We start from the raw sequence: 22,415 nt of genomic DNA on the forward strand, positions 1-22,415 counted from the left end.
ATTACTCTTTCTAGGTAACAAAGTACACTTTTAACATATTTTCAGGCGAGAAAGTAGCTGTGTAAACTTCAAATATCTGCTCGGTTTATCAAGACTACTCCCCACTTCCCTACTCAGGTTAAACATGATATACAAGTCACTCAGATAAGTTAAAAATATTATTGTTTGGCTTTTTTCAGGGTCTTATTTGTGAGTAAAGTGTGAGTGTGAGATGGTCGAAAATTTACTCCAGTGTCCTGTTATATTTTAGATAGCAAGGAGCAGACGGCTGAGTTTATTAAACTCCACCGAGACAGCGGTGATGCAAATCTTCAAGGCCAGACCGTCCAATTTCACTGCCTCGCACTCGTGGCCTTCTCGGCCTTCGGAGGACCCAACCTACGTAGACCACAAAGACCGGGTCCTCAGGAGGACGCAGCCTCTGTATTGGGACATAGCTATTGTTTGTAGTTAATATTTAATAAGTCAACTTCTGATTATTTGGTTCAATTCAATTTTATTTATATAGTGCCAAATCACAACAACAATCTCTTCAAGGTGCTTTATTATTGTAAAGACTCTACAATTACAGAGAGAAATCTGCAACAATCAGCCCTATGAGCAAATAGTTGGCAACAGTGGGAAGGAAAAACTCCTTTTTAACAGGAAGAACCAGGCTCAGGGAGGGGCGGGGCCATCTGCTGTGATTGGTTGGGGTGAGGGATGGAAGACTGTGAACTATTAAAAAAGTGCAAAATACACGAGTAAACTGTTAAAAATGACTTTATGAAATAAAGTGTTAGTAATACTTTGATCTTAGCCAAACAATAGTTACACTTTAATTCCAAAATTACTTCTGAAAATCATCTACACCTCTAGACATAACTGTTTTAACATGACCCTGTTTAAAGGTATCAGATATCATCTGATATTAATAATTCTGTTTGTTTACAGGTACATTTACAAATTTGTCACTTATTTAAGACTACCTGGCAAAAAAAGTGTTACAGTTTAGACACACTGTGAGTGGAGGTCACACTAGAATACAGTAGCTTGATTTGGGTTTGTCAACATTTAGTTACAAATGGCAGGAATATATTTAAATTATTGCTCACTGAGTGTCGTCCATGGTTTATCACTGAGACATTAAAGCAGATGGACAGAAGGTGGAAAACAAGAATGCTTTCTGTCATACCGTGTCAGCACAAGGACTTTAAACATTACATGGATAAATAATTGATCTCCTTTCCAATTATTTTGCACGTAGCTCCCACGAGTAGAAATAAACCGAATGCTATTTCTCCCTGTGACACGGCAAATGGAGTACGTCAGATTGAAAAGGAGGTGTTCACATTTAGCCGGGGGACAGTCATCAGTCAAAAGGCCTAGATCCCAGAGCAAAACACACTGCCGTGACCTTCATCTGCATTAACATTAAGGTTTTGTGTGTGTGTGTGTGTGTGTGTGTGTGTGTGTGTGTGTGTGTGTGTGTGTGTGTGTGTGTGTGTGTGTGTAGAGGTAAAAGGGGAATGTGATTGCAGCTACATCAAGCATGAATTTATTCATTGCTGAGATTGTTAAGCCCAGGGGGACCTGCAGAATGAGCCCAGATCTACTCCATTTGGCAGAGACATCAAATTCCACTTCAGGGGAACGATGATTGTTAACAATCAACATTTGGGTCGTATTAATTGCTGTGCCTAAATCTAAGCAGATGTGACCCTTGGGAACTCTGATAAAAGACCTTGTTCTGTTTTATTTTTATTTTCAAAACTAACTTAATGTTAGTGTCATATACTTGGATTATAAGTTCAGAGGGAGCACATAGGCTGTCCTCTGCAGTTGTCTTGTTTATGCTACAAGTTGTCTCTTCTTAGCTAACTTGCTAATATTAGCTACTCATACATTCAAGGTTCAAGAAATTTATTGTCAGTACAACAATATACACAGTATACAGTGTACTGAAAAGCTGTTTCACCATTTATCTATGTATTATTCACATTATTTTATTGTATAATGCCTTGGTGCCGCTGGATTTTAACATGTCTCTTGTTGAGTCTTTTGTCTCTTAGGCTACGTCCACACTGGACTGGATAGATACCAAAACGGCGCTTTCATCTGAAAACGCTCCGCGTCCACACTCGCGTTTTCAGTCGTTTTCACAGAGTTGAGCATCCACATTGAAATGGCCCAAAACGCTGACGTTCCAGTCCAGTCAAGTGAGTGAGAACTGTCAAAGGGCTGTCAAAATGGAGAGCAAATAAAACAACTGCTGTATAAAATGCGTCATCGTTTTAGAAAGTCTGCATTTTCGAGTGTCCACACTGCGAAAATGAAATGTATGCGTTTTCGAGAGCGTATATGAAGCACCTTGAGGCGACTTTTGTTGTGATTTGGCGCTATATAAATAAAATTGAATTGAATTGAAATTCAAAATGTTGCATTTTTCCTTGAGGAAAACGCCATCTCAGTGTGGACGGGAGGCCAAAATGGAGAGAAAACGTGTGGACGTGGCCTTAGACGACTCTGGGACGTAGCAAGGGAGTTTGAACCTTAACAGCTGTGTACTGCCTTTTGTTCCCAGAGAAGGTATTTAACTGAGAGCCATGTTAGGCTCAGCGAGACTCTGCTGACCGTCTGCCCCGCAATCATGCATACTCTCCCCCAAGCTTGGTTTTCTGCTCTTTGTTATGATTAAAGAATGTTGGCTATCGCTCACCGCTAGTCTGCAGGCTTTGTTTAATGGAAAACTTCCATAACACACCCCAAGCCCCCCATTGTGCATTTATAATAATATAAATGATGTATCTCCAAGAGCTATAACACTAGGAATTACAAATAAATAATAACTTGCTAAATTTGGGTGAGAATTAAGAGATAAAAATGTGCTATCAGTAACTATATCAATGTATAATAAACAAAGACAGGACAGAGACGACGTGGTCATGTGCAATTACAGTAAAGTGAGATGATTGAATACCAACATACATGTCGTTGTTGTTTTTTTGCAATGTTGCATGGAGGATGGGACAGTGAAGCGCCAGAGGAAAGTCTAGTCATTTTGTGCAAAAGCCAAAAAAGAAAAATAGATGAGATTAAAATAGGCGGAAAAAAGGCGGGACAGTAAATGATAAAAATAAATTATAAGAGTAATATACAGGGTGGGCCATTTATATGGATACACCGTAATAACATGGGAATGGTTGGTGATATTAAAGTCCTGTTTGTGGCACATTAGTATATGTGAGGGGACAAACTCCTCAAGATGGGTGGTGACCATGGTGGCCATTTAGAAGTCGGCCATCTTGGATACAACTTTTGTTTTTTCAATAGGAAGAGGGTCATGTGACACATCAAACTTATTGGTAATGTCACAAGAAAAACAACGGTGTGCTTGGTTTCAACGTAACATTATTCTTTCATGAGTTATTTACAAGTTTCTGACCACTTATAAAATGTGTTCAATGTGCTGCCCATTGTGTTGGATTGTCAATGCAACCCTCTTCTCCCACTCTTCACACACTGATAGCAACACCGCAGGAGAAATGCCAGCACAGGCATCCAGTATCCGTAGTTTCAGGTGCTGCACATCTTGTATCTTCACACCATAGACAATTGCCTTCAGATGACCCCAAAGATAAAAGTCCAAGGGGGTCAGATCGGGAGCTCTTGGGGGCCATTCAACTGGCCCACGACGACCAATCCACTTTCCAGGAAACTGTTCATCTAGGAATGCTCGGACCTGGCACCCATAATGTGGTGGTGCACCATCTTGCTGGAAAAACTCAGGGAACGTGCCAGCTTCAGTGCATAAAGAGGGAAACACATCATCATGTAGCAATTTCAAATATCCAGTGGCCTTGAGGTTTCCATTGATGAAGAATGGACCCACTATCATTGTGCCCCATATACCACACCAAACCATCACTTTTGTTGTTCCAACAGTCTTGGAGGGATCCATCCAATGTGGGTTAGTGTCAGACCAATAGCGGTGGTTTTGTTTGTTAACTTCACCATTCACATAAAAGTTTGCCTCATCACTGAACAAAATCTTCTGCGTGAACTGAGGGTCCTGTTCCAATTTTTGTTTTGCCCATTCTGCAAATTCTGTGCGCTGATCTGGATCATCCTCGCTGAGATGCTGCAGTAGCTGGAGTTTGTAAGGGTGCCATTTGTGAGTAGCTAATATCTGCCAAAGGGATGTTCAACTAATGCCACTCTCTTGTGGGCGATCGTGGCTCAAGAATTGGGCGTTCGCCTTGTAATCGGAAGGTTGCCAGTTCGAGCCCCGGCTCGGACAGTCTCGGTCGTTGTGTCCTTGGGCAAGTCCTTGGTTGTGTCCTTCACCTACTGCCTACTGGTGTTGGTCAGAGGGGCCGATGGCGCGATAGGGCAGCCTCGCTTTTGTCAGTCTGCCCCAGGGCAGCTGTGGCTACAACTGTAGCTGCCTCCACCAGTGTGTGAATGTGAGAGTGAATGAATAGTGGAACTGTAAATCGCTTTTAGGGCTTCAAAAAGCGCTATATAAATGCAATCCATTATTATTATCATTACTCTCCAGTGACATGCGGCGAGTGCTACGCTGTGGGCTCTTGCTGAATGAAGCTAGGACAGCCACTGATGTTTCTTCATTAGTGACAGTTTTCTTGCGTCCACATTTTGGCAAATCCAACATTGAACCAGTTTCACGAAACTTAGCAAGCAGTTTGCTAACTGTAGCATGGGAGATGGGTGGTCTCGTAGGGTGTCTTGCTGCAATGACTGCGTTCACAAGATATCAACACAATTTCGATCCGCTCCTCACGTGTTAACCTCTTCGACGTGTCAATGGCTGTGAACAAAGAGAAACTTGTAAATAACTCATGAAAGAATAAAGTTACGTTGAAACCAGGCACACCATTGTTTTTCTTGTGACATTACCAATAAGTTTGATGTGTCACATGGCCCTCTTCCTATTGAAAAAACAAAAGTTGTATCCAAGATGGCCGACTTCTAAATGGCCACCATGGTCACCACTCATCTTGAGGAGTTTGTCCCCTCACATATACTAATGTGCCACAAACAGGACTTTAATATCACCAACCATTCCCATGTTATTACGGTGTATCCATATAAATGGCCCACCCTGTAGATTTTCAACTGACAGAAGAAAGTAGAGTCCAGGCAGTACTGTGCAATAGTCTTGAGCCAGCGCTCATTATCTGCATTGTTGTCCCAAGGAGCCAGGAGCTCCCCAGGCTTTCAAAGCCTTTCAAATTATTTTTGTTGGATATTAGCTGAATTTTCACTCCAGTCCTTGCAGTTGGCTATTTGCAGAGGAATTTTGCTTTGTTTCTTTGTTTGTTACCAACTTGCACTGACCTTTGAATCATTCATGCATATAAGGGAGAAATCAGTGGCAAAAACCACATTTCAGTTGTGATGTATCCCAGGGTGATGCTCTTTCTCTGGCAGTGTTTACTGAACTATGGGGGAGGTTTGGACTTCAATATAAGCAGCTCAAATTGACAAGGAGAGAGAAGTTTATACTCCTGCAAAATAAATAAATAAATAAATAAATGTGTTAATACCATGATACAAAAGTTGTCTGATACTATGAATGGAGATACCATAATATAAATCCTATGGGGAAAAATACTTTTGGTACTAACTGAAACTGTTCTTATCTGATTAGTTCTTCAATAAATGTCTGGTATTTACAGAGGTGGGTCGAGAATCCAAAAGTTGTACTCAAGTATGAGTAGCATTACTTTAAAATATTATTACTCAAGTAAAAGTGAAAAGTAGTCTTCAAAAAGTTACTCAAGTAAAAGTAAAAAAGTACTGAAAAGACTACTCAAGTAGTGAGTAACTGTTTGTAATGTCCGATTTATTTTTTTAAATAACTGCTATTAAACAAAAATAAATAAATATACAAATTTTACCATTTTCAAAAGGAACATATGTAAAAACATCAACAAAATAAGGCACAACAATTCTAATTTCCAGATTTCAGTTTTTCACAACGTAAAGCTTTTTCACCAATACCTGCAGTAAATAATATAAATATATAAACAAACAATTTCCAGTGACAAGATATGCTGTAAACTTTATATTCATTTTTGCTCCAAATGGCACAGCAGCCTCAGAGAAAACAGAACGAGGCATCTTCATCATATGTTCATACAGGCAGCTCAGTTTACCATAAGTTGTATGGGTGTGCATCTATTTCTGCATATTTAGCAAAAATGTGCCATTTCTTCACTCAGTGAGTGATGGTTCAGCTTCAGCAGCAGTTTGCTCTCAAGGTTCTTTCTGTGAAGCTGTGACTGTTCAGCAGTGAACAGGAGTCCTGCATGACTGAGAAGTCCTTCACAAGCTCCAGATGCAGGAAGAGCTGTATTGATTTTGATCGACAGCTTCTTGATGTGAGGAACGCCATGCAATAGATCCACACCTCCAGTGAATGGACATGAAAGGTACCTCTCCAGCTCCCCTGCTGCTGGTTTTCCTGACCCCATGGATCCATCGTCTTAGTCGGTTAGGCCGCTGTCTGTGCTGGCCTCATCCAGCTCTGAGTCTAGGTGATGTCTGATGAAGTTGAGACCTGTGGAAAGATGTCATTGTAAGATGTAATTCAAAAGAATTAGGTCTGGTCATTATAGTGCTGTATACACTGCCAAGCTCTGGATGTTTGGCAAGACTTGGGACTTAAGTAAATACCATATTTACTTAAGTCCTCTCCAAAATGTGAAAGTTGTATAAAAGCAGCTGCTCACCTGTGATGAATCCAAGCAGAATGCAAAGCAGTTTCCTTTTTGAACATTTGCTATTTTTGCCAGTAAACACTGTTCTAATTTTATCCTGTTTATTATGCATGGATCTGCCAAAGAACTGTCAAATCATGGATCTTGGAACTTGTTAAGACTGTTTTTGTCATCCAGGAATACATATTGAAACTGGAGGCTGCAGAGAAACTCTATACCTCACCTGTATTACATTCTGTGTGACCCTCAGCAGTCCCACAGGGGACTGGATCACTGGCTGGATACTCTATATGGCAAGTAGCTATAGTCACTGACTGTTAGCCTGTGGGCATTCATCCTGCACAGCATGATGGCAATGTGGGACCTGCAATTTCAACTTTCCTGGGGTGGGGGAGAGGGGTCACACATGAGGCAGCAACCAGACTCGATCAGGGGCCTCCCTGCTCTCCAGCTGGAGACAGATAAGAAATGATAAGCTGCAGGGTGGTTCCCTCTGACTGCTGAAGGATCATTTTTAAGTGTATGCAGACACACTTCAGTCATAAAATCATCTTATGACAAAGGATTTGTGACATCACTGCCAAATGAGTTATTAAATCTAAATGAGTTTCATACAGGCCATTGTGTTTTGTAATTAAGCCTCTGTCCATTGGTAGAATTATACCTGTACAGTCTGACTGGAACTCCTGTCCTAAACTGGTATTCTGTATTCTGGCTTCCTCCAAAGTCCAAAGACGTTAGTGGGGTTAAAGTGTGTGATTCTGAATTGTGTGAGTGTGTTTGTGTCCTGGTAAAGTAGATTTTGATGTGAAATAAGCTGCTGACGCTCAGCAACAGATTTGTGCTGATAGTTATTTCTGAAGTCTTTGCAGAAACCTCAGCACAGATCAGATCACACGGCCGGCCTTCAAAGGAACCAAGTCTGAGTTTGTCGTTCATAAGCAAAATGTCAACATTTGCTTTTCTGATGAGTGATTTGAATTTTTTTTATTAAAATAAACTCTTGTTGTGTTTTCTTTTAAAATAGCAAATCAAGCAATGTCAGCTTCACTGTATTTGTGATGAGTCTCTGTTGTGTTATTATTGAATTAAACATTGTTAAGCAACATCTGCAGCCTGACAACAAAACGAGCTATGGCAACACAACAGTCTACACTGTATGATGTCAGTCGGTGTGGTTTAGGTATTTTTTCTGAGATTATTTTACTGCAGTCTGATATAACGACATGCATTCAGTGTGTAAATGTCTAAATATCTGCAGATTTAGAGCATATGCCATGAGAGTAAAGAACCTGAGGTATGGCACTCCAGTTGGATGTTAGTTCAACACGGTGACGTGTAAAAACACATTAGCATTCAGTGCAGTCGTTGTTGGATTTCGCCTCGTCTTTTGTCAGAGTGCTCCTGAGCCACCGTGTTCACATTCCTCATCGCCATAGCAACAGTGCCTTTCCCTACCTCATCTCTCAGTTAGAGCCATGACCCTAAAGATGTTGAATGTTGCTGATCTGCTGTTGGAATCAGTGAATGGGGCAGATGCGATGACTTTGTCTTACATATCCAACAATTCAGACTTCCTTCATGACTGGTAGGATGTGACTCAGACGATGATGTCATAAAGTCATCATTACTTCTGGTATTCAGAATTGCACATTACCTTTGTGTGTCAGTGGAAAACACAAAACAAATCAACAAGTCAGAACAAAGTCGTTCTGAGACATAAAACTGCATGTATGGCATCACAAGTTAAATCAGACGAGCAAAGCTTCAAATATGACAGAACTGCACAAAACATGGTTTAAACATTCCTTCCAGTAGCTGTGTGCACACCCTCTTTCAATCTTAAGGTTTTATACACTGGTGAAAAAAAGGAAAGGAACACTTTTTAATCAGCTGTAGCATAAAGTCAGTTTTCCATTAGTACTACTTGGATCATCTTGCCACGGTTCACCACGACTCAACTTGGATGGACTGGTTTCCCATTACAATACCTCCAAACGTGCATGGTCGTTGTCTTAGCGTGACGTAATTAATATGTAACATGAACACTATAACAAAGGTGGACACTGAGGCAAGAAAATACCTGCTGCTTGGTTTGTGTCTTTTCGTCAGACTCGGGGACCACAGCGTTGGGTTTTTTAGCCATTCCAGAAATGAGATGCTCTCATCGAGTGACGCTACTGACCAGCCTATCTGAGACATGCAGTCTGACTGTCACATTTTACTACCTGCTCACATCGCTGGGAACCTCAGCTGAGCAGGTACTATTTTAGTACCTGGTACTATTAACTAATGGAAAACCCTGAAAACCATAGTGAACCGTCGATCCGAGTAGGTCCTAATGGAAAAGGGGTTTTACACTTCAGGGGTGTTGATCTGGTCACTTGTTAATCAGTTTCAACTGCTTCAACAGTGACACTAGAGGGGCAACAATGATACAGCCCCCAAAACAAGAATGGTTTTATGGGTGGAGGACACTTTTCCCTTCTCATGTTTTTTCACTGGTTTTGCATTTGGCTGCGATCACATTGACTGCTACTGTAATACCTGGGTATTATAGAGTTTGCACAGGCACTGCAACTCCTCCAGGATGCCAGATCAATGCATGCCATTGCCAGCATGTTTCCTGTGTCTCCCAGGACGGTCTCAAGAGCATGGAGGAAATTCCAGGAGATAGATCAAGATAAACTTTATTATCCGCGAGGGGCAATCTGATTTGTAGCCAGCAGCATAAATATCACACATAACACATACACCCAAAAACCCACAAATCACATTATAGAATTTAAAACATTAATAGTGGTAGCAACAAATGTGAATTTAAATCTATTTGTTTTGCAACAAGACAAAGAATAACTCCTCCCTGAAGGCAACTGCTGATACTCACACAGGATGTTTGCTCTCACCCCAACTCCTTTCTGCCGTCAGGGTCACCCTCCCTCTATACAGAAGATCATTTAGCTTTATGCCTCACACTTTGAAACACAATTTAACAATATGCTCCATCGTCTTTCTATTCCCCAAAACTAAGAAACCCAAACCAGAAGATTAAAGGAAAGTTTAAAACATTTTCATAAACACTTTATCCAATTCGGGCTCAGGGAGGGGTGGGACCATCTGCTGTGATTGGTTGGGGTGAGAGAAGGAAGACAGGATAAAGACATGATGTGGAAGAGAGACAGAGATTAATAACAGATATGATTCAATGCAGAGAGGTCTGTTAACACATAATGACTGAAGAAGAAACACCCAGTGCATCATGGGAATCCCTGGCAGCCTACGTCTATTGCAGCATAACTAAGGGAGGATTCAGGGTCACCTGGTCCAGCCCTAACTATATGCTTTAGCAAAAAGGAAAGTTTGAAGCCTAATCTTAAAAGTAGAGATAGTGTCTGTCTCCTGAATCCAAACTGGAAGCTGGTTCCACAGAAGAGGGGCCTGAAAACTGAAGGCTCTGCCTCCCATTCTACTTTTAAATACTCTAGGAACAACAAGTAGGCCTGCAGAGCGGGAGCGAAGTGCTCTAATAGGGTGATATGGTACTACAAGGTCATTAAGATAAGATGGGGCCTGATTATTTAAGACCTTGTATGTGAGGAGCAGGATTTTGAATTCTGGATTCAACAGGAAGCCAAAACAGGAGAAATCTGCTCTCTCTTTCTAGTCCCTGTCAGGACTCTTGCTGCAGCATTTTGGATTAGCTGAAGGCTTTTCAGGGATTTTTTAGGACTTCCTGATAATAATGAATTACAGTCGTCCAGCCTGGAAAAATAAATGCATGAACTAGTTTTTCAGCGTCACTCTGAGACAGGATATTTCTAATTTTAGAGATGTTGCGCAAATGGAAGAAAGCAGTCTTACATATTTGTTTAATATGTGCGTTGAAGGACATATCCTGGTCAAAAATGACTCCAAGGTTCCTCACAGTGTTACTGGAGGCCAAGGTAATGCCATCCAGAGTAAGAATCTGCTTAGATACCATATTTCTAAGCTTTTCAGCGCCGAGTACAATGACCTCAGTTTGATCTGAGTTAAGAAGCAGAAAGTTAGCGGCCATCCAGGTCTTTATGTCTTTAAGACATTCCTGCAGTTTAACTAATTGGTGTGTGTTATCTGGCTTCATGGACAGATAGAGCTGGGTGTCATTAAAAGTACATGGAAAATCCAAAAAAGTAAGCAGGAAAAGTTTTGCATATCATCCAGGTGCTTCAAAACCATCTAGAGCAAGGTGCACACAGCATCGTCTACCCCTCTACCTGTTCTACCTGTTCTGTTCTCTAGCAAATTGGAGGACATCTAGGTTTTCCTGAGTGCCATGCAAAAGTTAAGTTTTTGCTAGTTTCAAGTTTTCATCACAAGGGAAGTCAAAGCAACAGGCTGAAAATCATTTAGCGTCAACCTGGAGCCCTTCCAGGTTGAAGGGACTACGAAACTCAAGAGACTTTGAGAAAAGATGAGAAAAAATCCCAGCCAACTGCTCAACACCGTTCTTAAGGATTTGTCCGTCTATTTTATCTGAACCTTCATATTTAAGACTTTTAATATTCCTTGACATCCTAAGTGTGCATTCCTTGGATTCATTGCCTGGATCCTGGATTCCTTCTGGTGCAACACAAGGCCTGGACTTCATGTGACACAAGTATGCAGGCAGTTCCTGGAGGATGACAGAATCGATACTGTTGACTGACTTCACACTCCTCCCGACTGAGGGTCACAATCAGCCAGGGTTTCGGGTGAACTCATTGTGAAACCTGGCCCCACCCTATCATGTGATTTCTTGAGGTCAAAAGGCCCAGGATGTGAGTGGGCGTTAAGGCGTCTGGATTATAGATGGCAGACAGTTGGTGTCGTAAGCCCCGCCGTCTGTTCAAAGATGCTCGTTCCATCTTGGACCTCAGATTGTCCAGGAACTCAAAGACGCTGGTTCAGGTCTGGGAAGAGATCACCCAGGACATCATTCATGGTCTCATTAGGAGCATGCCTCACAACACTGGTGTCCTTTGCATGTATACAAGTATGTGAATGTGTGCTATAGAAACTCCTGAGTACCATTTTGAGTTGCGCACTAGTTTCAGCAGCGTTCACTTGTTAGTGAATAAATGATCACTAGAAGCCATGATGTCAGAGTGAATACAGAAGGGAACAAAATATGATGAGTGACAAACAGCACCTCTTTCTGCAGTTTTGCTGTTATTGGACCTCTAAAGTCATAACTAACCTGCAGTTTTGGTATTCACTGGATGAATCACCGAGTGAACTGAGGTCATCAGAGTTTGTGACCACTATCTGAGCTCATAAGCCCCCCTCCCAGTCTTCCTCCCTGTCCTTCATGGTCCCCTACGTGTGCAGTATATCATAATTTCAGGTTGCAGTTGTCTCACATTTTAGGATTTTATCAAAGCCTGAAAATGAAGAATATTCTAGTTTTGGGAGGCCAGTTAGGATGCTTGGGGTTATGAATTTTCCATAGTGTGGTATTAGCTGTTCCATGATGGGGTGAGAGAAATCTGTACTCGGGCTGCTCTGTTTTGGACACTGCCAGCTGGGCTATTTGTGTGTTTGTGATCCACTTCAGTGTAGTTTTTGTCTAAATTAAGCTGATGAAATCTGGAGCAGGAAACTTGTCACAGCATAAATAATAGCAAAGTGACAGATAAAAGTATGTATGTGACGTACAGGCTGTTTTTAGCAAAATGAGATTGACGGGAAGTGGTGCAGAAGTCAGCAGTGGGTACTGTCTGTATGTGTGTGTGTTCAGTCACACTCAAAGAGGGTATGCAGAGCCATTTGAATAGGCCTGTTTCTCTTCTTTATTCTTATCCTCCACATAATTGCATGTTTGTTTCTTTTAAAAGACAATAATCTTGGGAGGGACGAGTAAATGCCAGCTAGGCTTGTAACCACAACAGAAAAGAGGGCAGACACTGACATTAATTTTAACATTCTATCACAAAGACAAACACACAAATCATATGTTCCTTTTCGCTCATCTATAAACTGACAACAGGAAAAAGGCACTTTCTAATCCATATTTATTACATTGCTATTTAATGTGTTTGAAAATCCTATTACACTGAACAACACAGTCTCACAGTGTGAAGGAAACAAAGTCTAACCTCGGTCATTGCAAGTTTAAGTCCTCAGTCAGTGCAAGCAAATTAGTCCCAAAATATGAAGATTTAGTCCAGTTTAAATGCAGCCCACTTCCAGCGCTGCTTATTGAATGAATACCATGAGCTCTTACAGTGGTGTGTAAGAAAATGTGCTTCACTGTTTGCTGGGGTTTTTCTCCAGTCAAAGTCAAGTGAAAGATTCATCAGGATGATGGTCTCATGTCTTAAGTCAGGTGAGCAGACTCCAAGTTAATTTTCAGGTCTGGCAAGTCCAAGAAATATAGAGTCTCAAATCAGTGAAGACAAGTTTTCATTTAAGAATCAAATTTGTTGCTATTGGACATCTCTACACTTGGGTCAGATCTTAAGGAAATCAGAACACGTTTAAATAATGAGCACTGCAACGGCCCCGCTAGACTTTAGATTAAACACGTTGTCAATAACAGCTCCATTAGTTAATTCATAAAAGCCCCATTTGAATATCCAGGATAGACAGACACTACTTTTGCTGTCTGACCTATTTCTTGCTTCCTATGATTTTGGACAGCAAGTCTGTCAGTGGTATTTTTATTTGTCTTGCTGTTCCAAGGTAGTCAAAGGAGTGTGAAATTAGTTTTTATGCCAAAAACGATTCCCTTCCAGCTCTGACTTTGCCAGCGTATGTCGGAGCCACCTGCATAGTCAACTTGTCAGTATTTCTCCTGACAGAAGCAGATAGTGTTGAATAAACCTGGAATAACACACATCAAAAAAATCTGCTTCACACCTTTTCAGCAAAAACAGGAGTTCACTCTGCAGGTGGGGGAGAGATATTGCGGAGGTGGAGAATGACTCAACCTGGGTGTCTATTGTCTTGTGTAGTCTGGGAGAAGATTGGATGATGGGGTGGGTGCAGTTTTCTTTGCAGTGGGGTCGGGTGGGCTGCCCCGGACTCTGTGGGGCAGGGTGGTGCTGCTGCTGTGGGCCCCGGTCCGGATGGGCCTTGGCCCCCTTGCCCTGGTGGATTCCAGAGTGTGTGGGTGCCTATTGAGGTCAGCGGGGGAGCTGGCCCCAGGGAGGGGCCGCTTCCCCCTCCCTTTCTTCCCTCCCCATCCTCAGCTGCCTCCCTCTCCACCACACCTACACACACGCAGGGCTTGGGGTGCAGGTGTGTCACCAGGGTGCAGGGGAGGCACTCCCCCTCTGTCCCCTTCTGGCCGCCTGTGCCTCAATTTTATTCCGCAACCTAAAAATCCACATTACTCACACTCTCATAACACATACATATAGGGCCTTGGGGGTGGGCATGTTATACAGCATCCAGAGGATGTTCTGTGTAGTCAAACCCTCCTCTGGCGCTGGTGCCCTACCCTCAATTTTAACTGCATATAGACACTGAGGGTTTTCGGGAGGAGCCGTGCTGCTGGCTGGCAGGAAGCACCATGCCCTCCTGTGTTTTAAATGCACTTTAGAACAGCACACAGCAACACTACATATGAGCAGGCGGAGGGAGGTTTGGGGTCTTGGGGTCTTCACTCACCCCCGTTCTGGTTCCAGCTGGGGGGCTGGGAGGAGGTGCTGGCCGTTGGATTGGGGTCTGAGATGCGGGGCCTCCCTGCTACTGCAGATAAGGAGGTGGTCCGCTTGCCTCCACCCAAGAGAAGGGTTACATCTCCTGGGTCCGGGTACGGTTTGCCCCTCTGGGAGCAGGGGTACCTGGACCTGGGATATAGAGTATGTTTGGGGAGTGTGAATGTGTGCACAGTGTCTATTTGTGTCTTTCTCCACGTCGGGTGAGTCCCGAGTATTTGTTTGTGTATATGGGGGTGGGAATGCACGTTTGTGTCTGCGTGCGCCTGTGCGTCTGTGTCTATATGTCAGGTCGGGTCTTAGACTCCATCTCTCTGAGGTACGGAGGCCTATCTCCCCTCATCACACTCCCTGCCGGTGGCTGATGCCCTCAGACGTTGGTGTGTTGGTGGTTCTTGGTGTCTGGGGCTGGGTGCTCATGTATGTACCGGCTCACTCCTGGTGGCCGACTGGCGGGGCCTGGGGCCTGGCTGGGCCCCTTCCGGGGGGTGGGGTGTCCTCAGGCCTCTGGCCTCTGGGCATGAGGCCCGGTCCTCTTTGGCACAGCTGACTGCCGGCAGAGCCCGCGGGCACATCACTGCAACCCCCTCTGGCCTCCGTGGCTGCTGGGTGACATTTCGTTTGGGGCTCTCCTCAGCTCTTCCCAGGAGGGTGGCACGGTTGCCCCCTGGTGGTCCTCCTTAGGTCTTCGTATTCTGGGGCCTCTGGATGTCTGGGGCCTGGATCTCCTCCATACTTGCTTCCTGCCCTGGAGGACGGGGCTATGGCTCCCCACACTCCCTAGCAGATCGTTACATGGAGAAACCTTTTGAATACAAGCATGCTGATCCACACAAGTGTACACTTGGGTGTTCACAGACACAAACTACACCTTTCTTGGCTGCTACCTCAAAGCACATTGTGCGCTGTCGATCTTGTGTGCTGCACAATGATCCAATTGGTAAAGTAAATCCGCGTGGCATCTTTCTTGGCCTTCAGACAACAATTCTGATGGCTAAAGATCCAAACGGGAAAGGCAAAAAAAAAACAAAAAACACTGGCTTGTATGTCTGCCTTTTTCCACTGTGGCTCACACGGCAATCCTGTTGTCAAATTGAGGCTCCTCAACTTACCAGACAGCCAGGCCCAGAGCACTCTGTGCCATCCTGAATCAGATGTGTTGTGGACCACAAAACATCAAGGATGTTAAGTCAAATTAGGCTATTCGTCTTCCACTGGAGCCTCGTCTCTCTGATCCTGGTCTATTTCACATGATCGTGTAGGACTTGTCCAAGCAATGAAATGTTGTTACTGCTGCTTTTAAGTTAAAGGAAAAGTATACATTTTTACTTTTTGTAAGTTTCTATTTAAGTTTCTATTATTTATTTATTTTGTCAAGATTCCAAACACAGCACAGTAAGAGAAAAAAATCATTTGAATCCCTGCTGATTTTGTAAGTTTGCCACTAACAAAGAAATGATCAGTCTATTATTTCAGTGGTAGGTGTATCTGAACAGTGAGAGGCAGAACAATCACCAATAAATCCAGAAAAATGCACTTCAGAAAGGTTATAAATGAATTCACATTTTCATGAAGGGGATCCATCAGGACGATTTCTGCCTCCTAGGTGTGTTTTATACAGGTAATAAGCTGACACTGGGAGTCTTCCCAACCTTTATAAAAGGCAGATGTCCATAGAAGCAATCAGTCTATCCAGAACTCTTCACCATGGTCAAGACCACAGAGGTACAGGATTTTGCACCTACACAAGGCTATTATGGGCTACAAGACCATCGTCAAGCAGCGGGATGGTGTCAACAGCTGGTGTGATTTGCAAATGGAGGAACCATAAAATATCCCCCTCAGTCTGGAATTCCACGCAAGATCTCACCTCGTGGAGTTTCAATGAAAATGAGAACGCTGTGGAACCAGCCCAGCACTACTCGGGAGGAACTTGTCAATGATGTCAAGGCAGCTGGGATCACAGTCACCAAGAAAACCATTGGTAACACACCATGCCGTGAAGGACTGAAACTCTGCAGTGCCCGCAATATCCCCCTGCTGAAGAAAGCACAAGTTTGCCCCTGAACATCTCAACGATTCAGAGGTGAAAGTGTTGTGGTCAGATAAGACCTGCCTAAGAATGCTGCCTATGACTCCAAGAACGCTGTCTCCACCGTCAAACATGGAGGTGGAAACATTAAGTTTTGAGGTAGTTTTTCTGCCAAGGGGATGGGACAACTGCACCGCATCAAAGGAGGGTGGATGGGGCCATGTACCATCAAATCTTGGGTGAGAACCTCCTTCCCTATGCCAGGGTATTGAAAATGGGTCGTGGATGGGTATTCCAGCATGACAGTGATCCAAAACACATCGTCAAGGCAACAAAGGATTGGCTGAAGAAGAAGCATATTAAGGTCTTGGAGTGGGTGAGTCAGTCTCCTTAATCCCAAAGAAAATCTGTGGAAGGAGGTGAAGGTTCGAGCTGCCAAACATCAGCCACGAAACATTAATGACATCCTCTGCAAAGAGGAGTGGGACAGCATCCCCCCTGAGGTGTGGGCAAAATTTATGGACTACGATCCACGCCAGACCTCTGTGATTGCCAACAAAGGTTTTGCCACCAAGTACTAAAGCACAGTTTGCAAAGGGATCAAATACTTATTTCATTCATGAAAATGTATATCTTTGTATAACTTATAACTAAATTTATAACTTTGTTGAAATGCATTATTGGTGATTGTTCTGCCTCTCACTGTTCAACCATTGAAATTATGGACTCATCATTTCTTTGTTAGCGAGCAAACGTATAAAACCAGCAGGGATTCAAATCATCAACTGAACCTTTTTTTGTGACATACGGGTTCTTAACCCTTTAAAACCGGTCAGAGCAGCACGCTCCGTTTTGTGTAACTATTTTTAAATCCCGGTAGATCTGCAACCACATAAGCTAGCGCAATAATTGTTTTTGCATATGAAACCGGAGGAGTTGTACTTACATCTTATGCCATCAGCTTGTCCTCGGTCACAGTTTCCTTCCACATATAGCTTTGCAAAAACTGCATAAAAAGCACTTGCAGCAACAAAAACATAATATTCCAGAAACACGCTTTGCCGATCCGATCAGCTGTTCATAACACTTCCTACGTCCATCAGCGCAAACTATCGCATGTCCGCCATGACCTGCCCGAAACCGGAAGTGACGTCATTTTCGCAGAAATGTAGTTTTTTACCATCAGGGCCTCATGAGCCTATACTGGTGTTTTTAAAAGTTATCTTTGACTTTATGACTTTCTGTGTCATTTCTGGGATGCTTAGGACTCATATTGCACTGCTGGAAATAGTTTATTTTGATGCATATGCTGCTTTTTTGCAAATTTGCATTATAATATTAATTTTCGTTTTTCCTGCAGTGTATAAAAATTGGTGTATTTCACAAATATAACTATGAAGACACTCAAAATAAATTTCCTGTGGTAGGAAACTATTTTGTGCAACTTTTTTGTATTTACAGTTTTGAGGGATAAGCCTCTTAAATTTCTCTAACTAGAAATATATGTTAAAAAAAACAAAAACGATTTGCAATTTATTTGTAGTTTATTGCACTTTTTTGCAATTTATGTAATTACTATGCACTTAATGCAGACATATTATTAAAATTTAGGCTGGAATGGTTGTATTGATGTATAGCAACCTTAAATGCTCCCAAAAATGGCTCCACAGCATGTAAAAATATAATATAAGCTCTGGCGGACTTGGTTCTATGGTAGGTCTTAAAGGGTTAAATACATCAGCACCATTATGTCTACTATTCATGCCACTGTACTGTAAACGTGCTCAAATAAGTATCAACGTTCATGAGTCAGTGATTTGTCTGAGCCATAGGCAAAGAGCTGAAATATTGATGGTTAGATGAAAGAGCAGCAGTAAGAGAGGCTTGTTGGTTATATTTAGAAGCACAGTCTCACTGGGATCTTCAAGCAGGAGTATTTTTGTCTGACTGGAGAGGTTGAATACAGCTTTTGTTGTAGGTTTTTGAGTGATGTTACGATAAGCGTTCACATGCTGTCTGCCTGCTGTTCACTTTAATCTTTGTCTTCAATTCTTTGGTTTTCTTTTTTTTTTACCAGGCATTATTTGGGCCAGCTTTGACAGGAAACAACAGCTGAGAAATGTGCTTAGTTTAAAATACAAGGAACATTGTGGTGACACACAGTTTTATTATAGTCAGCTGGTTTGCTCATTGTTCATGTAAGGGATGTATATGGGCATTTCAGCACCAATGCTTCCTTCTTAACAGGTTACACACCTCCCTAATCCACAACCTATGGATTTAAAGAAATTAGTTAAAAGGATGCAACTTGGACTGTTTAGATATTTGTCTGGGTACAGTTAAGAGATGGCACGTTACCACTTTTTTTTTTATGTCCGATACCGACACCAATATCATAAATTTGGATATCTGCCGATACTGATATAAATCCGATAGAGCAAATTTTATAATCAGTAAAATGTTTTTTTTAATATCTTGATGCATTTTGTATAAGTTCATACTCAAGTTTAAAAAACAAAACAACACTAAAGCTATTCTGTTAAACCTGTATGCAAAAAATACACTGCACCCAAAATATTTCATATCTAATAAACTTAAACCTGCACCATCCTCCCTATTCTGCTATTTTAAAGAGTACTTAGTGGAAATATTAAACAACCTAACTAATAGGGTTGCAAACTCCCAGCAAAAAAAAAAAAAATAGGGAACCCCCCCCCCCCCCCCCCCCCGCCCTCCACCTCATGATGCTTAATCGATGTAATCAACTTTAATTTAATGCATGTGTAAAAAAATAAAAAAATAAATAAAAATGCATAGAAATCAATTGTTTTTCTACAATATTAAATAGATTCAACATCTTTCTTCAACAGAACTGCAGACTGCACAGATGGTTCCCAAAGGGAAAAGTAGTATAGCTTAGTAGGGTATATTAGACTTGACAGTTACTATATACAGTAATGGACTTCTATACATTTTACATCAGATGAAAACTTTGGTTGTAAGATTCAGATAATTATTTATTAAAAGCTCGACATTTTAAATGAGAATAAGAAAGAAAAGTATGTCTTTGTGCCCCCTTTCCCCTGTTCATGCCCTATCGGCCCCCCTGGCTAAACTTTGCTAGATCCGCCCCTGCACAGTTACGTCAGCTGTAGAAAAAGATCCTGGTGTAGAAATAATATTAAATAAATTCTAACAACAGCTTATCAAGCTTAAACGTGCTGCTATTGTTCAGCCGCTGGTTTCCTCTTTCTGGTGCAAAGTGGGCAATAAATAAACAAGAGAGACGATCAGCTGATCATTGATCAGTTTCATGATTGAAGTAGCAGCAGGAGAGAGAGAGAGAGAGAGAGAGAGAGAGAGAGAGAGAGGCAGTCACTGGGAATGCTTTACAAACATTCAGAGATGACCTTACACACTTGCTTTACTTCTCTGGGATAACTGACTCGGAGATTAAATGCCGGTTTGGAAGCACGTAGTGAGGCATACTCCTCTGGTGCTCAACGTTATGAGCTGTGTTACGCTATGTCGCAGGTTTTGTGAGGTGCTTTTGTGATATTTAATGGATCGGATTACATGTTTTATTTCTCTCCGATATCCAGTAATTTAGGTCAGTATCGGACCGATACCAATACGTAATATTGTAATATCCATCTCTAGGCAGAGACTCACAAACAAGCAACAAGTAAATGCAGTAAATGAAGATACGCATTACTGGTGATTTCTTTTGGTTCTAGACTTCAGCCATTGATTTTGACTGTGAAGGATCCAAGACTTCAAACAGTCCTTATATATAAAATTATATTAGTTTTTCCAGTTACTTATATAAATACTTTGTATCTAAATAAACAGATTAATATAGTGTTATGCTCAATAAGTTGAATTAAGTCTGCACTTCAGTTGTATCTTGATTATTTGTGATCCACTGTGGTGATCCACGTATACAAAAATATGCAAAAAAAAACCCCTTTCTGTATGTAACACCGGCCAGTTTCTTTGGTTTTAGCTGTTCTGATTCCTTAAATGGAACTATTACTTCAGCTTTTGTTATTTTAACTTTTCACATCAGATGGTTTGTCATACAGTGCAATGAAAAGGCTTGAAAACAGGGAACGCGCTACAAAATGCAGGCAGGTGACTGGAAGTAGAAAGCTATTCTGTTTGTATTAAAATAAAAATGTCCATGTAAAGGCTCTAACAGGCTGTGATTTTCCAAAAATACAACCACGGTTGTGACCCTGTTGGTCAGCAGTTCTCTCGAGATGCTGCCTGGTTTGAACTAGATGTGGTTTAATGGCAAACACAGGCTGAATCCTATCAACATAATCTATCTTAAATGCTCCATGAACCTAGCTTTGTCACATTGGACTTTGAAGAAGCTCGCAGCAAAACACACTAAAACATGAAATTAATGGTATTGCACAATTGGCAGCACGGTGGCATGGTGGTTAGCACTGTTGCTGCACAGCAAGAAGGTCCTGAGTTCAATTCCACCATCAGGTCTTTCTGTGTGGAGTGCATGTTCTCCCCGTGTTTGCGTGGGTTCCCTCCGGGTACTCCGGCTTCCTCCCACCGTCCAAAGACATGCAGCTTGTGGGGATAGGTTAATTGGATAATCCAAATTGTCACTAGGTGTGAATGTGAGTGTGAATGGTTGTCTGTCCCTGTGTGTTAGCCCTGCGACAGACTGGCGACCTATCCAGGGTGTACCCCGCCTCTCGCCCTATGACAGCTGGGATAGGCTCCAGCGCCGCCCGCGACCCTGAAAAAGATAAGCGGAAGCGAATGGATGGATGTATTGCACAATACCAAAGAAATCATGTGAGCATAAATTAGGCCTTGTGCTCATTAAAGCTGAACTTAATCTCTACATTTGTCTTGACCCTTTGAGTCAACAGCAGGGGCTGGCAAGGATTCATATGTCTCTACCTCAGCTCCCCAACATTTCCTCCAACGCTGACTTCATCCACTTAAAGTGACAACGAATTATTCAAATTAGCATGCCTGGAAAACATTTTGATAGGCTATTTTTAGCCCCAACAAGTGGCTGTTTGCCAAAATCCGTGGATTTAGAAGGGTTCCCTCTGTGAGCTGGCTGTCATGTCACAGTGAGCCGTATAATGAGGGAGCTAATGCCAGAGGGAACGAGGGGAACATTCTGTGGTTTTCGGTTTGCAGTGTGGATGTTGCTTGCTAACATCTGTCCTGCATCCTCTGTTGGTTCTCAGTTAGCGCTGAAACCAGTCTCTTAGGCTGAGAGACAGCAGCTAATGTTGCATTGTCATTAGTCTGTGCTAACAACAAAAACATGTTTTTAGTTCAGGGAGACCGAGGCAGGAAGTGACAGTGAGAGGGGAAACCCTCTCCCTGCTAAAGAACACGAGCATTCATTTACCCCTCTGCTGCCTCCTCCGCCTCCCATTCTTCTTCCCTTTCTCTCTCCTCATTTGCGATTCACCATCGTGAGCGATCACAAAAAGAAAAACAGGAACGGTGCTGTTACCATGGTGGCAGCTGACAGGGATGAAGGAAAGTGCAGTCCTGTGTCTGACAAAAACATGCGTTTGGGGAGGACTTTACTGTAATGTAAGATTAATAGACTCTATTTTTGCCATCTCTGATATTCCCCAGGACTCATCACTGTCCTCGCAGCGCCTTGCTTTATTTTCCCCTGCTTATTTTATAGACACGGGGCTTTCTTTCATTAAATAAAGGCTGAGATGGAAATCAGTTACTTGGCGGTTTAATTATGTATGTGGCACGATGATCTTTAAATGGTCCATTCAGTTAACTACACTGATTAAAGTTGATTTAGCTGCTGTTTGATTTTAGATTGGGAGCTGAATGTGACAGCATGCACAGTGCTCCTACAGGGTGGCCCAGCTATCAAACAGCAAGTCGAAGAACATACACGAACTGTGTGTACAGCTAACAGGATGCAGTCATCCAAAGGTTCTCGACAGGGCGAGTGAGCTT

General features: G+C 42.3%; 1 protein-coding gene and 2 long non-coding RNA genes across 9 annotated transcripts in view; 2 read left to right on the top strand and 1 right to left on the bottom strand.

The window, feature by feature from the left end:
• Positions 1-22,415, bottom strand: part of LOC146498779 (uncharacterized) — a 319,599-nt gene that overhangs the window by 249,444 nt on the left and 47,740 nt on the right. The window lies entirely within an intron of this gene.
• The window catches only part of kcnc2 (potassium voltage-gated channel, Shaw-related subfamily, member 2), a 107,175-nt gene that overhangs the window by 59,288 nt on the left and 25,472 nt on the right, over positions 1-22,415 (top strand). The window lies entirely within an intron of this gene.
• LOC146498792 (uncharacterized) lies at positions 111-22,318 on the top strand. The gene is made up of 2 exons (XR_014870426.1): positions 111-1,453; positions 1,496-22,318. It is a non-coding gene; the product is annotated as an uncharacterized LOC146498792 (long non-coding RNA).

Source organism: Neolamprologus multifasciatus, chromosome 17, assembly GCF_963576455.1.
Source record: "Neolamprologus multifasciatus chromosome 17, fNeoMul1.2, whole genome shotgun sequence".
Classification (NCBI taxonomy): Eukaryota; Metazoa; Chordata; class Actinopteri; order Cichliformes; family Cichlidae; genus Neolamprologus; species Neolamprologus multifasciatus.